The sequence below is a fragment of the Orbicella franksi genome, chromosome 5, assembly GCF_964199315.1.
Source record: "Orbicella franksi chromosome 5, jaOrbFran1.1, whole genome shotgun sequence".
In the NCBI taxonomy this organism is placed as follows: Eukaryota; Metazoa; Cnidaria; class Anthozoa; order Scleractinia; family Merulinidae; genus Orbicella; species Orbicella franksi.
The window spans coordinates 22,982,889-23,001,175 of record NC_138149.1 but is presented as its reverse complement, the minus strand read 5'-3'; the positions used below and the strand labels follow the sequence as shown (position 1 = coordinate 23,001,175).

The following is an 18,287-nucleotide window of genomic DNA, read 5'->3' as shown; positions in this document are numbered from 1 at the left end:
TGGGAAATAATTCAATTGTTACATTCGGACCGGATTTAATTACTCAGGTAACTTCATATCTCAGGCCAGAATTAAACTCCAATTTCTATCTAGTGAATGGGAAGCTTGATTCCGGCATCATTTTGCGAAATCTCCTTGATGGGCTCTGAAAAAGGAAATGCGGTATAGCCCTAAAATCGAGACCCCTGAAATGGGACATTTCTCACAACTTGGAGGGCAAATGCTTACCATTAATTCCCAAAAATAAAATCTGTTCTTCTAGTTTATAGTGGTACGAGATCGTAGGTACTATTTAACTGGCAACTGACAACTGGAAAAAAAGTGACTGAAAACTGACATTTGCGGCCCCCCGTCCCAAATCTTGGACGACTTTTTAAGGAAAATATACAATTCTGTGACAAAACAAAATGGAGCTGTTTTAATCTCAGTTCACTCCAGGGAATTCAGTGAGCAAATTGCAAGCAAGATTCTTCATTCCGCTGTTTTCTTGTTACCTGCCTTTTGTTACAAGCCTAAGCGTTAGCGGAACTGAACGATCAGTGAAAACCAGGGAGCAAAAGGACAGTCGTTAACTTGGGTCAGATACGTGCTCATGCCATGACAACAACGTAATGTTACAAAAAAAGCAGTCCAAAGGTTTCTGGCAAAATAGTATCACTGAAACTTCAGAAGACGCCTGGGTGGATATCTTAGTTCGTCCGGTGCACTGTTTTACTTCCTTGTCGATCGCATGATGCCGGATGAAAAAATGCTTTTCCGGCTAAACTGAACTGCCAAATCAAACCAGGTTAATACTGCGCTTCCTTCATTCCTTAGGATTAGGTTGGTTCGAACTCGTGCCCTTGTAACTGTGATTTTCAGGGAGATAACTGACCTGATTATTTGAAATAATTTGGAAATTATTTGAATTTATTTTAGACAACTTGGCCGACAGGGTGAATCAGTGCTCTTCCTTTGGGAAAAAAATTGCTGCAGTGAAATATCTCTTAAAGGTTAGTGCCATTGTTTTTCACAACTAATGCTTGCTTTGCTAATTTGTCTCAATAACTCAGCCTCGGCTCGTCTTTGTTTCGGTTGCGAACAGTGTCAGTTTATTTTTCTCATCTTTTAGAATACAGTCACTCAGTCACCCTAGTGACAGTCAGAAAACTACTCAAATCGTGTTTAATCAGTTACCGTGATCGACAGAACGCCAAGTGTGTTGAACTTTCCAATCGAAAAGGGCTGTTGATCTTAGTTGCGTTTACACAGTTGATTGGTACAATCTTTCCCGAGGTTTAACAGAAGGGGAATATTTCACCGTTAGATTTGACGCCTTCAAGTATAGGTGAACTTTCTATTACAAGCGATTATAAGCGATTCAGTTTCTGATCAAGCAAAAAAAACCTTACAGTTCTGAATATTGAAATGTCATTTCAAAATTAGCTGTCATAGGAAATTTAAACACGCTGCATTTAATACTTTTCGTACGAAGCGGGTTTAAAAACTCAAAATTACACTATGAATGTATGAGTCACAAGCGCGTTAGTCACCCAAAAATTTTTCATATTTGAAAACTAATTTCTTCTCCAATATCACACCTAAGGAGCAGCAAATTTCACCAGTTACTAAGTTTCACAAGCTCTTGTAATGCTTGGAGTCAATTCGTGTCCAAGTATGATGCCAGTCGTATGTTAATGAGCAAGAATGTAAACAACGACGTCAGCAAAGATTGCTCTATTGAGTATCCACCCTCTGCTAAAAGGCGGGCACTTAAGGCTGTGCTTGAAGAGAAGTGACGATGAAGAGGAACATATGTGAAAACGTATAATCTGTTGGTGTATAAATATACCAAGTTATGGAAGGACCAGCTCCTTAGTTTCCTCTTAAATGCATGGAGTCCATTAATTTGACCATGCAATACTCGGCTCTTGGCTCGTCTTTGACAGCGTTTGTCTATTTTTCTCGTCGTTTACAATACAATTTAGTGGACCATCGAGTCATAAGACTATAATTAATCAAGGTTTGACGTGACCTTTCGACGAGAAACAAATCCATGACAATTCTGTTGTTTTGACAGGAGATGGAAATATCGTCTAGCAATATCGTTTTGATCGGTCCGTAGATTTATTTCATTTTAATAAATCTGAAAATCAATAGTTAGAGAGGAAGTCGTGCATCATCCCTGTTGTATCCGGTTTTTCATGCGGGTTCTCTCTCGAAGCTCGAATTGGAAGAAGGAGAACCAGTAGAAAAACCCTGGGGGAATATTATAATATTAGCAACAATTCAGTCCACCGGCTAATCAGTCACTGGAACTACCCAACCTTTCATTTAGAGAGGAAGTCGTGCACCATCCCCATTGTATCCGGTTTTTCATGCGGGTTCTCTCTCGAAGTTCGAATTGGAAGAAGGAAAACCAGTAGAAAAACTGCACTCTGGAAGAAGATTATGATATTAGCAAGAATTTAATCGACCGGCTAATCAGTCACTGGAACTGTCCAACCTGTCATTTGAAGACAATGCTTTAGTAAAATAAATTTGTATTTTACTGTTGCGTAAGCCACAAATATTTCTCAGTTCTCTATCACGAAAATAAATATCAATACTACAGGAATTAATCGTAAAATTAAGATTAAAAACCTTTTCTAGCGATAACAGTGTACATGATAAAAGAGTGCGAGACAGGATACGAGCACCACCATGCAGGAAGAAGCTAACCTCTTTAACATCCAGTCAGCACTGAGCCTTAGTGGGATAAAGGGCCGAGAGAAAATGGGCTGGAAGCTTGATTTCGTTTGATTGGCTAGTGACAGTGACAGAGCTGGGGTTCATTCTGTAGAAAGTCAAAATTATTTCATTTCCCTAGCCTAAGATCTTTGAAAATCAGTTAGATCGGGATATGAGGAACAACTATGGGTGCTTGCTTACTTACTTTACGACTTCCTGCCAGACCATCACGGTTAATTCATTTCAGTGACGTAACTGAGCGAACGGTCAATTATTCGCTCAGACCACGTGAATCCGAAACCGACTGACCGCGGGGAAATATCGAGGCCCGGGAACTAGGCAATATCCGCGCAACAATTTCAATTAAGGTTGTCCACAAGCTACTCGGCAACTTTTTGACAACTTTTCATATTTTGAGCATTATGTTTTCACTACGAGCAACTATTTGCATTTTGAGAATGGCTAGCGAACAGTTCCGAACGAAAGAAGATTTCCAAAGCTTGCCAAAGACATTCGAGGAAGGTACTACTTAAAGAAGTTCGCGCTAATTGTTTTTGCGCACGCAAATTCACTCGCCATGTCATGCATGAGACCGCGCGCTAGGTAATAAAATGAACAATGATAGGGCAGATGGCCATTGGTATAGCCTTGCCTGGATTTAACGATCTTGGACGTTCGGTGATCCGTATTTTTTTTTCATGGATCGTTTTCACAAAGTGTCATTCTTATTAAAGAGTCGAGTTGCTCATATTAATAAGCGAGTTAATTTAAGAAAAAACGTGTGAGCTGAAGGCTAAATAAAGACGGCTTAAGACCACTGTCTGTGATAATAATGAGACATGTTCCTAAATAAGGGCAAAGGCTACCTGATCATGTGCCACAGACGAAAAAGCGTAACTCTTGCTTTAAGTAGAAAGATTCAGGTTATCCCCCCGGCGGGAAATCGTTGAAAGTTATGCTACGCCGTTGCATGTAGCCTGTAGGTAAGCTCCCTTAGCTCTCTACCGTTGCACGCAATGTTGTCGAGGTATAAAGTGATTCTTAAACCTCTAGACTGAAACGTCAGTCGTGTCCTCCTCACTTTCGTTATATGGCGTAAATTTCATAGCAATGTCTCGAAGGAAAGTCGTTTTGCCTACTCATAACTCCACATTGTAGACATTACACGAGTAGCAGAGGTTTAATTTCATACAAAACCTTATATTTCGACTGTTGAATAACCTCAATATACGGACGCTCGTTTTGCGAGCGCGGGCTACCTGTGTTGGAGCAATTAAAAAAAACACACACACTTTTGCAAGATCTGACACTTTAAAAAATACTCCTCATGCAATGACTGTAGAACGTCCCTGAATTTTTTCGGGGTCTAAAAATAGCTCATTGAAGCCGATCAAGGCGAAAAGAAGGAAACAGAACGTGACATAGCTATCGAAACGAAAACCCCATTACGCACACATTTGGACGCCATTTTCAACAATATCATGCACAACGCTTCTTCGAGGCCTTCTCTGTTGTTGTTTTACTAACACCCAGAAAAGCTTGAAAAAAGGCAATTCTAAAACTCAAATAGGGTCCATTCGCGAAAAGTCGAGAACTGCTATGTTGTTACGTCGCGCTATTGTTTAGGGCATTTCTAAAAGTGGCATTGTGGGACTAAGTCCTACTTGTAAAGAGACTTTTTGAGCACGTAACTAAGAACAATATTAGTGTCATGTTTAACGCCCTGTATATTTTTCAATCAGCTTTTCGTCAGCAGGCCCAAGATCCTCCCTCCAGGTTTTCAATCTCACACTGGTGTTACTAAGATAATGCTACTTCCGTCTATCTATAATTTAACAGGTTCTCAAGACAACGCAAAAAACTTCTGGGATGGAAGAGAAGCACAGGAATATACTCAGAAGGTGTCATATGTCGCTCGTAAAAGATCTTGAACCAGAGAAACTCTTTCCTTATTTAATACAGGAAGGAATTATGACTTCAGGTGACAAAGAAAGAATAAACAAAATAGACAAACGGAAACGTCAGAGTGAGGAGTTCCTGAGCATACTACCAGCAAGGGGACCGCGTGCTTATCAGGAGTTCGTGAAAGCCTTGGAAGAAAAACAACCATGTTTGGCCTGCATTCTTCTAAGAGAGGGTAGGTATATTACACCATCGCCTAACATGTCTGTATGGTATATGCTAATTTTAATCGCTGTTAAAGTTCAAAATCGTACTCACATATGAAATGCCGCGCTCCATGATAGCACGATTTAGTCAATTTTTACCGATTGGAACGGACCATACCTGATGGCTTTTAAAAACGAATTTAATCGGCAAAACCTCGACTTCCAATTTTGCACCATAACTACATAAACAGCCATTTAAACAGGTTTCTCTGTCAAGCATGGCGAGAGAGGCTGCCACGCTAGGGTCTGGCCCTCGCATGGCAATTTTTTCTGTTTCTTTTTCTGTGATTCATCACAACAAGAATAACAGAAGCCGGTGTTCAATTGCGCTATCGTACCAAATGAAAGAACACTGAAGTTTAATTCCTAAATGGAGAGTGAAGTAATTGCGGGCTAGCTTTCTTCTAAGCGGCCCGGTTCGAGTAATTGCTCCGTAACACTGTTCGTTCCAGTAATGTGCGGAAGTAAAGGCAGGGGGAGCCCAGGATGTTCTTATGGTTGATAGTAAGTGAACGGTAAACGGTTTTATTAAGTCAGTCACTGTTTTATTGGATGAAGTGAGGTCTAGTGCATTCCCGCTTTCTGAAACCTCGCAATAACTTGAACCAAAAGTCATTTCCTCTGGAGTTCGTCAGTGTAATTTTGTTGCCGATATCTCGAATCCTGAAAAGGAAATGGTAACCGTGACGGTGAATGTATATCTGATATTAATGAGCATAGATTTTCAATTTTTATTTATCCGCTTTCTTCTTAGTTTTAGTTTTAATTAAGAAGATAAGCACTCGAGAAAGTGTTTCATCGCATTTCCTAACACCTCGACGTTCCTGGAAAATACTCCGCTGCGCATCATATCTCGGTGTTTGGGAATGTGGTAAAATACCTCCTCTCCTTTGTTCTCTGAATATATTGCATAACATGTGGTATTGGATTTGTCACTGGAAGTCGTCGCTGCCGAGGCTGGACGCAGGGATCCGATAAATCAGTTCCAGGAAAATCCGGGAGGTAAGACTAGAAATATCATCTAGAAACGAAGAGAGTAATTTGCTTCGAGTGGTTAAATAACAACATAACATTTAACAATAACATTTATTATTTGTATTGCGCCTTTTCTATAAAATATTCAAAAGCGCATCACAACAATAATTAATAACTAAAATTTTACAAATCTTCCTATCAAAATCATAAAAAATATTTACATTAAATGGGTAAAAGATAATTACAAATAAAGATATAGATATGCTAAGATAACTGAAATGATTCCTTAAATAAAAATGTCTTAATTAAAGTCTTAAAAGATTCTAAGTTCGTTGCTTCGCGCGCGGACCTTGGCAGCTTATTCCATAGGAAAGGAGCAGCTACCTGGAAAGCTCTGTCTCCCAATGTTTTCTTGGCTTTCACACTTGGTCTTTCCAACAAACGACCATTGTCGTTGCGCCTCAAATGGTAGGACGAAGGCTGTTGAATACTAATTAAATAGTGATGATGCGTGGAGTCGATTATGTTTCTTTCTTTTTTATAGCTTTGAACAAATCCAGGAATAAACACCACCGCGGGAGGAGGAGGAATTCGAGCAAGAAGACAAAGAATGACAAGAGGGGAACTTTAGGTAACTCGCTTTACACCGTCATGGTTTTTGTGTTGAGTCAGCAGATATTGGGTCAATGCATATGAAACAAACACAAATCGACACCGAATAGTTTAAAATACCAGCTGGGTGGGGCCTAACGCAGCAATTTTCAACCATGAATATCCACAAATTCTATCACTACCACAATGTTAAGCTGCGGGTAAAGTAACCAGAGTCATTCAGTATGGGTACCATCGTTTGGAATTTAGAAGCAGGCAGTAAATTGAAATTACTGCGGTGAACACTGATTAAGAGTAGGTCGTGCGACGACGAAGTATCTTCAACTTCTTATTGGAACCTTCAAATAGAAAAGACACTAATTACTCAACACAACTGGTTTTGAAAAGATGCATTTCTCCATTGCTAATCATGCTTCCATTTCACCCCCACCCCCCCAACCCCCTCCCCTTGCTTCCTATGCTAGTACTGAACGGTCCTCAACGCAAGAAATTACTCAGCCTTATCTTGACAGCTTGGGGCGTAGGTTGATAAACTTACATCACAGTTTTCTCCTTCTTTCTCTTTCTTTTATTTTTAGGCACCTTGATCATCAAAGTTGCTAGTACAGGTGTTACTTCCAAAAAAAATTCTCCGGAATATAACGCATTGCGGGGGCGCTTGACAAGCCTTGCAACACAGGAAATGGAATGCTTTCCTCTCACCACACAACAAGAACTACAACAGTTTTGTTATTATTTAAGACAAAATCTTGATTTGGAGTTATCACAGAAAAAACCAGGCAGTTTAATACTGACAGTTCATTGCCGTACTCTGGAGATTCTTGAACAGCTGTGGGAAGATTATTGCTCCGGTCACTTAAACGAAGTTGCCGAGGAGTGCTTTCTTACAGACGAGACAACAAAGACAAAAGAGGAAATGGGAGAAAAGAGTAAAGCTGATGTGGATACCATCTCAGTGGAAACAACTATCTCGAAAGAGGACTACATGAGGTGCAAGAAGTTTTTGACAGAAATTTCAGGTAAGCTGAGTTCCCAGGGTGTAGTTGCTTACTCAGGTCCTGAAATAAGTCCGCAGTTTACTTAAAGAAAAAACCTGATCATTGAGGCATCAGAAATGTCAGCAAGATTAATTAAGGAGCAGAAAAGTCGCGTTTTTCATACCAAATGCTTCAAACGTCTATGACGTTATGATTGCCTCAAAAAAGCCTTGAACGGCCCAAAGTCTTGATGTGTTTTCCGCGCGTTATTTTTGGTTCTGGTGTTGTCAATAAAACAGGCAATGTCATCTTGCGAAACTAAAAATATAAATCCCGCCAAAGCCGGTATTTCATTAAGAAAACTGAAAAATTTATTTTTTACAAATTTTTCTGCCACACTTTGAAAAACCGGGCACTGTAAGTACTTGTCAAAGTTGGCTTCAGCTAAAATATAACGTTCAATCTGATTGGTTTAAGCCATTCATAAAGAGATTGATTGGACAGTTCAAAACGTTGAAATGATACCATATCACTTCACGGGTATCATTTTTGGTCACGGCTTTACACGCTGATATCCACTTATAACATGTAATAATTTGACTCGGGCTCTCAGTTACTGAGGCGCGGTGGCCTCATGGTTAGTGCGCTCGTCTCCGGATCGAGCGGTCCGGGTTCGAGCCCTGGACGGGGACATTGTGTTGTGTTCTTAGGCAAGACACTTTCCTCTCACAGTGCCTCTCTCCACCCAGGTGTATAAATGGGTACCGGCGAACTTAATGCTGGGGGTAACCCTGCGATGGACTAGCATCCCATCCAGGGGGGAGTAGAAATACTCCTAGTCGCTTCATACTACAGAAAGCGGGATAAGCTCCTCGCATGCAGAGTTTTCTCAGTTACTACGCGCGATGTGATTGGTCAATTTAGCGGGCAGTATAGTCCACGGTACGGTAAGCTGTAGTTTACCGATTGACTCTATCTGAAATACGAAACACAAACACGAAAACACCATCTTTTTTGGTCTAGGACTGTGCATATGGACCTAATCTCGGTGAGGGTTTTTATATATCAATCATCTATCATATCCCAGATTATTGACACACACTTTTAAAACTGCAGCGTAAGGTAGCTCGATCGAATTTTTGAGTAACGATACCGTTCAACTTTGAGCCACTAGAGCACCACCATAACCAATTCAACAGAAAATCAAACGTTACTGGTGTACTAGAGAAAGATGAAAGCTTCAAATGGGGTACATTTCACCAGGATCTGAGTTGTCATAGCAACGAGATGACGCCATACCTCATTTTACATATGACCGAATAACTTGCCATCAGGGATAATTTTCGAAATACGACGTCAGGATTTCGGACTTGACACAGTTGTCTCAACAATGGCAAAATTTTGAAAAAATCTATAAGAGCGTGTTCGAGAAAATTGCGAGTGAAGTTTCAAGATGTCAAAATACAAAAAAACGCTGTTTTAAAATGTTATTGCAAACTTAACTAAATGGTATTGTGGTCTTAAATGAATCTTATGACATCTAATTACCTCTACTGAAAATCTGAGAAAAATCGCTCGGTTTAACTCTCAGAAACATGGGTTTGAATACCAATTGGTGCGGGGTGTTATTTTGCTTTTATCAACAATTGCCCCCACAATTTTTAAATTGCCGGGGAATTAAAAAGCACGATGAATTTTTTTTTTAAATTTGGCCCTCGATGAGATTAATGCATCATATTCAACGTAATCCCAGAGTTTTAGATTAACTGAAACATTTTAAGGCTGCTTATTTTCAGCGTCAACTCAGGAAAATGTTGCGCTTATTTTCACCCTTGTTGTTTGTTGTCTTCATTATATTATTCTTCTGTCTCGAATCACCATGCTATTGTACATTTCTGTATGTCATGAATTCATAAAAAGCGCGATTGCTTTCCGGTGATTTTCCCAAAGCATGCTCGTTTGTCAGTATTGAGGCTATAGTATTATGAAAGTTGAGTCGCAATTTGATTGGACGCTTATAATTAGTTACATCTCGCACAGGTCCACCAATCCTATTTAGGCCCCGTCCACACGTGTCCGGATATTTTTTAATCCGCAACTTTTTCTTTCCGGATACGGCTTCTGTCCACACGCATCCGTCGAATTCGGCAGCGAATCCGAATATCTTTTAATTCGCACTCCAGAGTGGAAAAAAATTTAATCCGCAACGAATCCGATAACGTGTGGACGGTAAATCTGTATATTTTCGAATCCGATGCCGTAGCAAAATCGTGTGCACTCTCTTACTGAACAATAAACCAATATGGCGACACACTTTCTCTAGCTTCTCTAGAGTGAATTTGGATACCATCGGATGCGTGTGGACAGGCGAATTCGATTTGAATACGCCACGTGTGGACGATGAAATTTTTGAATCGGTAAAGAAAAAGTTGCGGATTCAAAAATATCCGGATACGTGTGGACGGGGTTTTAGTATCTGTAGAAATGTGTCCTTACAAATATGAGTGATATCAAAATCCAACATTTTGAGTTCTGGCCCTTTGAATAAAAAATGGACTGACTACAGCATCTTATGTACGTGAAGCTGTTTCATGTTCTCATGTATAGCAAATAGCCTACGCTTCTTTCTTGCCGTAACTCTACTTTGAATACCCTTGTACACACCAAGTATTTGTCGAAACAATTCTTATTGTATGTTTTTTGACTAAACAAATAGAAGCAGGAAAAAAATTTTTTTCGGTCTTGGTCTGTGCATATAGCAAAAAAAAAATTTTCCCTTGGTCCGCGAAACGGTTCGTGTCCAGCAAATAACCTGTATGCACTTTGATTTAAGCAGATTTCAAAAACTTAAAAGACGAAGAAAATGCTGCTGTGGAGAACATCAAATGCAAGAACATTCTCTTGAAGTTCCGTGAACTGCTCCTAGAGAAACTTGATGCAAACGAGGTTTCGCTTCAATTGCTGTCGGTTGGTGTATTGACCTCCGATTATAACGAGAAAATAGAAGAAAAACCCTCACAAAGAGAAAAAAGTGAAGAGCTGTTGATGACGTTAGCCACGAAAGGACCGAGAGCATATGAGGAATTCGTGAAAGCCTTGGAAAAGGATCACTGTTTTTTGGCTTGCCAGCTCTTGAAGGAAGGTATATATAGCGCGGGCCAACATGAAATTGTTTCTGTGCTAGTTAGTAAATATTTTGTGGATTATGCATGTATCAATTGGGGGTCTGGCCCCATTCTCCCAGAGGAGAGTCAGGCCTCATGGTGATGAACTGGGGGTCTTTGTGCTCCTCCCAAGAATTTCCAAAACTTTTGATTCATGGTAATCAAAAGTTTATAAGTTTATAAGGTTATAAACTTATAAACTTTAGGGCTAACCATGTGCCAATCATGAAGTCGCATTTCAAAATGACCATCTTTTTGATTTAGAAAAACGTTCACAAAATAACGTGACAACAGCTCCAAAACTAAAAGAGATGTTTCAGCTTTAAAACACGCTAAATTTCGGCGAAACAACCTTCGAGAACATGCTTACCATAGAAACGTAAAGTTGGTTGACAGAACAGCTGACACATCAAAAATATTTGCCGACAAATTTTAGAAGAAATGACAAAGTTTGACCGCAATAGCTTGAAAGTTGTTACAAAAGTTTGAAATCAACTCGGCTCTGTGTCACCCCAGGCTAAATAAGTTTAAGACAAATTCTGTGGTCGTGATATGGACATTAATAGTGCTAGAGCATAATGTAGCGGCAATAAAACTCATGCAAGGCAAGCTCTACGACAATGGGATTTAATAGCAATTAATAACATAAAGAACCAAATCTATAGCTTTGTTGGCCTACTTACATTCGGTTGCAGTAGGGTTTGTTATCACATGCAGGGTCAGGATTTCCGTCTTAGATTTTGAGGGATTATGCTCGGCGAAGATAGTTTGTAAACACATAAGTACAATTTCTTTCTTGTAGCCATCCTTATCTTCTTCCCGTTATAAAACGTGTTCCCGTCAAGACTACAGTTTCATCATATTGCCAGTGTTCAAGTTGTTAAATTATTTAGTCGGTAAGGAAAGAGAGAAGAGTCATTGACATGCATATTCGTTTATTTGACAGAAAAAGAAAATTTACTCTTTGAAGTGAGGGAGAGAGAATGGCTACTGAATGCCGAGCTTGAAGAAGAGAGAGCAATAACCAACCTCAAGATGCAAAAAGATAAGATTTATAAGGTAAAGTTGGCGTCATTTTTCCATTCTTTTTCGACTGAATTTTACCCACGTGATTCACAACATCGAGTTCGATGTGCGAACACAATTCTGCCGGTGATGACTGATTCCTTCGTGCTTTTAAAGCGGACCTCCGGCGCCGCGAGGGGCCGCCAAGCGGAGCGCCATGGTCAACATGGTTAGCGGCATGGTTCGCGGGCGCGTGCGCCCAACGACGACGACGGCGTCGCGCAACATGTTATCGTCAATTGACACCTGTCAAAACAAGGTATCGGCAGTCCAGTATCACGTGCCAATATCGCGGGTTCAGGTTCAGAGCTCATTTAGGTCATGTGACCAAGTATTGGTTTTCGATTGGATCGCGGGCTCATGTCAGGTTAATTTGGCTGTTCGGAAGCCGCTAACGCAGCATCAAAAGCTAACCGACGTCTAAATTTTTCTTGTATACAAATGTTTTTCACTCCTTTTAGGTCATGTAGGCCAAACAATATAAACAGAAAACCTCACCGCAAAGTAACAAAACTCAATTCAAAATTCTCGCTTATCCTGGGTTAGCATAATCAGGCTTTCAACAACCCGGCCCAGGAGCTCCGCTCTTAGGCTTGGCTAGATCTATATCGCCAGGAGGGATGGAAAAATCGGTTATCCTCAATCTTGACCAGAATTTAGGTCTGGTGGAGTAACTCTATGTTCAATCAGATTTTTCTTAGAACGGTGACGATGACACCAATTTTCAAGAGGTGTTTAAACTGAACACAAAAAAAACATAAAAAATTACCCAGAAATAAACAATATGATATTCAAACAGCAAATAATTATTGAAAAGAGGAAAGATTGCTTAAGAATTTGAATAGTAACATGAATTTGGCTGCAAACACGATATTTTCGGGGTTTTTTCGGTTGTCGGCATGTCTATTTTACTGATTTTGCGTGACAAATACTCCACATTGCTTCTCAGCTACGAAGGATTTAAACACACTCAGCCAATTCTCATTTTCTCCTACCCCGTCAATTGCAAAGAATCACAGATTGCTAGAGTCAGTCAGACGTCGGTGTTCAATAATAATATTTGTTTTTCGGTCTTTTGCATTTGTTTTCATGTTCTCTTACTTTCTCTCCGGCAGCTCTAACCTTATCAACTTGAGCGTTAAGCTCATGAAGACAATCTTGCATTTCTTTAACAGTTTCCCTTTTGGTCGATGAATCATTTTCAAGCTTTTCTTCTTCCTTCCTAATGGTTATTATTTTCCTTCCAGATTCGGCATTGCTGAGCCATGTTCTGAAGCTTTTCATCAATATCTTCTAGCCTTGAGGGCATAATGTCAACTTCTAGATTAAACTCTAAATTAGTCGCCATTTTCGAAACGGCCGAGTTCACATCTGCTAAACGTTCGGGTGGGAGGTTAGAGCTTGAAAGAAGCCACCTTGATCTGGTGTCCGCTGGCGAACTGCAAAAGTCACTTGAATCAGTTTGAGTCACCCGAAACATTGTTTTAAAAAACGGAAACCATAGGGAGCGGCGAAGGAGACATCTCCTTGCCCCGCATGCCTCGACCAAGTAGCTACTGTTCTACCGTTCTACTGTTACTTTTCTGTGCAAAGCTGCACCCTTTTTCTTTTTATATTCTAATCACAAGTGAATATATGAAATATCATGCCGTAAACCTCCGACCAACCCACCAAAAGAAGGCCATCCCCATCTTAGTCCTTCAACCAATGCTACAAACTGCACGAAGGCGGTCTGTTCATTTCCCTCAACGAGACTACTAGTACTGTACTCTCTTCTTGGGGAAAGTTAATTGCTAGGGATCTTTAGAGCTTGAATATTGCTCATGTTAGCCTGAATAACGCTCAGGTTAGCCTGTTGTCGGTTAGATCTTAATAATAGCGTTTAGTAGGTGGTTTCCAGCGATTTATTCCGTAAACGTAACGAAACATAGCATTTCCTTGACAGACCAACTGTATCTCAAAACCAAGCACATGGAACATCAATACACGGAGTTCTAGTCCCTGCAACACTAGAACCCAGTGTCCACGTGTCCAATAAATCTTAATTTCAAATAGCAAAAAAAAGGTAACTTTCATTTCGGAACAGAAGGTACCTGCCACTGAAATTGCCTTTCATTCACGTCTGCATAGGCGGTGTAAAACAGGTAAGCCCCTGCTAAATATTGGCCATGTCAGTCTTCCTGCATCTTCATTATCAAACACTTCTCTTTACTGTTTTCACGGGGTTAAATTAGTCCCGTTATACACCATTTTCTCAGCAATATGCGATTGATAGTTTTTTCAGCTGGTTGGAGATTAGACCGTTCTTGGATTTTTTCCTACAGCTGAACTCCTTAAGACGCGAAATGAACCGTTTAGAACAGAGCAAATTCTGTTAATACAGCACCGCAACGTCGTAGGCGCCTGCTGGCGAGAGCTTGGAATAGCACTTGGAATTGACCCAGGAAGACTTGACAGTCTAACACAAAATTGTGAACTCGACAGCGAAAGGGCTTATCAAGTCTTAAAAATGTGGATAGATGATAATGCAAACGATGCTACGGTAGGACGCCTTGCATGTGCCCTTCTTGACATCGGAAAAGAAGAGATTGCAAAGAGGCTCCTCGGTATGTAAACCAGCGTTTCACTTCCGTTAAAATCACAGAAGTGATTTCTCTGTGAAGTCTTTTGCTACCGTAAAATTGCTAATTACCCGGTTGATAGAGCTACGGTTTAAGTCTCGATATATTGGCTTTTCTTTAAGTTGTTTTTAGTCAGCAACATGACGTTTTAGTATTTCAACAAGAATTGCCAAATAATTACAACCGTTTTTTTTTAAAGGTATCATTCAATTTTGAAGGGGAGGTATTGAATAGATCGTTATCGTTTGAATAGATCAGGATGAATTAAAAATAAGGAACAGCACATGTACTAAAATCAAGAGGAGATTAATTAAGATAAATTACATTGACATTCTCTTGCTTGAGAATATTGAAGCTCTTTTTTGCTTCTGTATGTAGGAGTACACACGTGGTATTATAGTATTGATCCCGATCTTAATTGGCCTGGATGGGAAAGTGTAAAGCATAGAGGTTTGATGACCTTAAGATAATTATTAAGCCCCTTACCGTCTTCTTAGATCAACGTTTTGTATAGAACTCCACTGGTAAATTTGATTTTCGATAGTGCTTCCTAATAACAATGCGTTTTTCTTGCCTCGATAGTTCTAATAAGATTGGCAGCACCAAAGTGTGTCGTTTTAATTACATTTTTTTTATTTTTGTTGTTGCCTTTTTTTTTCTTCCTTTTCAAACTATTTTACAAAGGTGACAAGTCAAAGCGACCGATTCAATGGGAAGGAGAACAGTCTGAGCGACCACTTGAACGGAAACTTGCAGACGACATTTTAAGCTTGCAAGCAGAAGTTATAAAATTGGGAAAAATCGTCAATGAACGAGAAAGAATAAAACAGAAGGAGAGTGAAGAGTTGCAAAGAAAGATGAAAGAAGAATGGGAAGAGATGAAAGCACAATTCCAGGATATGCTGAATACAAAAGAAGGCAAGTATCAACTAGCTAAAATAATCGGTATACGCGTTCCATGTTTTTAAAAGTGTTTTTAGTTTGAATTCAAAGTATTCTAGATCAACGTTTCGTGTAAGATAACTTTTTCAATTTGATTATAGAATGTAAACTCTAAGCTCTTTTAAAAATACCTTTCGAATGTTATCCTTAAAACTCGCAAAAAATTAAGTTCAAAACATTAACTTAAGGTGGTTTACTACAACTTTACGGAGACTTAGAAGCGCGCGCTATGATTGCCCGCCAGACGTCAGCATTAATCGCGCGTGCAAAGATGGCGCAAGTGACCATAAAAAGAAATGAAAACCACTTTAGCACTTGAAAGGCGTTAAATCACTTCGGTATACGAAGCGATAGTTTCAAACTCCCTTCAAACACGGGTTCAATCCTAGGGCCAAAAAAATATGACACAAAATCTCGATAAACGACCGGTAAGAGAGTTCTAATTTGCTCTTGCTTTCTCGCACGCGATACATGGCGTCACATGAGCACGCGCTTAAATAAAGGGCATGCGCAATTCAATTCTCGTTCAAGGTTGTAAATGCCAGTCTTTGGTCGAGGACCGTTCGAAAACCTACCGCACAACTCATGATGAAATTTTCACAGTTGATTTGTAAGGGTGAATCGTATCACGGCTAGAGCCAAAATCTTAAAAAAAATCTGTAAGACAGATTTTGAGCTATATTTGATTTCACGGCTTCTTAGTTTGCGAAAAATCTGTCTTACAGATTTTTATTTTACCTTGCATAAATGTTAAATCAGAGGCAATTTCTTATTCCTGAAATTTTTAGGTGTGGTCATACGGGTAGATATCGAGAAAAACTTAATTTAACCTACTAGTGCCTAGTCTTCCCTGAGGTGCTCGGTCGTTCATTTTGGCCATTTGTTGACGTTTAATTGTTCAAGTTTCACACAGAATGGTAAAACACTCAAGAAAACAGTAAATTGAGAAAGGAAAAAACATCTTGGAACATTTTTCAAAACAGTTAGAAGTTGGGCTGTTACAATCCATCAAAACTGTAGTAAGCCACCTTAACGGGTCTTCCTTGATCAACGTTTTGTATATAGCTCTGTTGAAGAATAACCCGTTCTACAGTTGTGAACTTAGTAACCTGGCCTACGATTACAAGCGAGGCTGGAGTTGACCTTGCTTTAATACAGACTTCCCTGCTTTTCTCATTTAAATGCCAGCTAGTTACCATAAGAACAACTTGGTTTACACAACAAAAGCAGTGAGGTCTTTATCAAAACAAGTTCACCTGCAGCCTCGCTGCCATTCAAAGGCCAGGTCACTGAACAGGCAACTGTAAATTGGTCTATGAGATTTTTGACAGTAAGACTCGATAACAATGCAGCTTCCTGTGTTTCATCGATTGATTGAAAGTGTCAGTGTCGATGGATATCATTCAAATTACTTGTTTTCTTGTTATTTTCTTTTTTTGTGGGGGGGGGGGGGTAATCTTTTTTTTTCTTTTTTTTTTTTTAATTACTCGTTTACCGAAGTGCAATGCGTTTTGACTTTCATATTTGACGTTTTGACTTTCATATTTGACTTTCATATAATTGTGAAAACTAGCAATTGTGTATGTAAAAAGTTTATATGAGCTTTAAGCTCTTTTTAGAACTTTTTACATACACAATTGCTAGTTTTCACAATTAAAGATGGCAACCATTCAACATATTAAGTCAAGCAAGTCAAGGCAAGCTCCCTTCTCGCTTCACATTTTGAAGCATACGAACGATGAGATTGCATGATGGTGAAAGCATAGAGTTTAATTTGGTGATGTAAATCTGTGGTTTCTTTCACCACTAGTTGATTGCTTGATAAAAAGATAGGCAGCTTCCTGTGTTTCAACGATCAACTTCAGTTTTAAAATCAGTTGTATATATGGAGCTGGCGTCCTGTGAACATGTTTGTATTTGATCGTCAGGTCAAATGCAAACACAATCACAAATTGATTTCATTTAAATTGCCTCTGATACCATATGGAAACAGTGTCATATATGACTTTTTTTCTTCTCTCTTTAGCCTTATGCCAGGATGTACAGTCGAAGCAAGCCACTGAACGCAAAAAACCACTTGCTGAAAAAGAGACAAGTTTACATCAAAAGTATAATGAAGAGTTGAAAAAAATGATAAAGCAATGTAAGCAGATGAATATCCAAGTCCAAGATCTTAAGAAAAACGAAAGTAAGAATCCATAAGCGTGAATAATTAGTATAACGTGTTTTAGGATTAGTTTTGGCTTTCTTAACATCTAAGATATGTGTCTTTATCAGTTTGATTATAGAATATCAACGTTAATCTGGTTTTTTTTGCTAGCCAGAGACCAAAGTAAGCGATATAAAAATCCACAGGAATGTCAGTCTTTTTTTTCTCCTGCACTTTCATAGTGCTTTTCTCTGCTTTTCATTTTCTCAATATTGCTTGGGGCGGTGACTTTTAGTCCTTTAGTTCTAACATATTTATTGTCTGAGGTAACGCGAACCTTTGGTTAATCCCGTTTGCTTGTAAGTCTCCTTTGTAGAAGTGATGGTACCATCTGAAGAGTCAGTGTTTCAATGCGTTTTTGCATTGTCAGGGTCCTCGAAATTTTTTGGCGTGTTATCCTGCCGTGTTCATGTACCGTGTTTTAGATAAAACGTGTAAGCAGGTGGGTTTAAACTCAACGTCTCTCTGTTTATGCACGGCTGATACACGGGATGTCACCTTTTCCTTCCACAGGACTCGTTTAATGTATAATGTCTGAGTCCGCGAATTATTTCGAATTTCCAAATCGTCTCATTTTTTCCTATTTATAATTACATTGCTTATATTGTTTGAAGATTTTTGTTTTCCTTTATGAATGCAAACCATTTCTTAGTTGCATTACAGTTAGGTGGAAACTGCTGATTGATTGATGATTAAGGTGGGCTTAAAAGATTTGCACAGCGAGCTACAGCGAGCGACAACGAATTCAAATGGTCGTTGTTAATTTTCTGCTGAAAATCACTCAATATGCTAACCAAATAACTTGTTTTACCGCCCATGTCGTCTATTCATGGCTATTTTGGTTG

At 39.4% G+C, this 18,287-nt stretch overlaps 1 pseudogene across 1 annotated transcript; it reads left to right on the top strand.

Annotated features, from left to right (window-relative positions):
- Nucleotides 1-4,145: 4,145 nt before the first annotated feature.
- On the top strand, nucleotides 4,146-16,286 carry LOC145487871 (uncharacterized; annotated as a pseudogene). Its single transcript, XR_014049461.1, has 9 exons — nucleotides 4,146-4,846; nucleotides 5,665-5,667; nucleotides 5,820-5,879; nucleotides 6,397-6,534; nucleotides 7,043-7,483; nucleotides 10,275-10,583; nucleotides 11,552-11,664; nucleotides 13,970-14,276; nucleotides 14,976-16,286. The product of XR_014049461.1 is annotated as an uncharacterized LOC145487871 (transcript).
- Nucleotides 16,287-18,287: the final 2,001 nt, after the last annotated feature.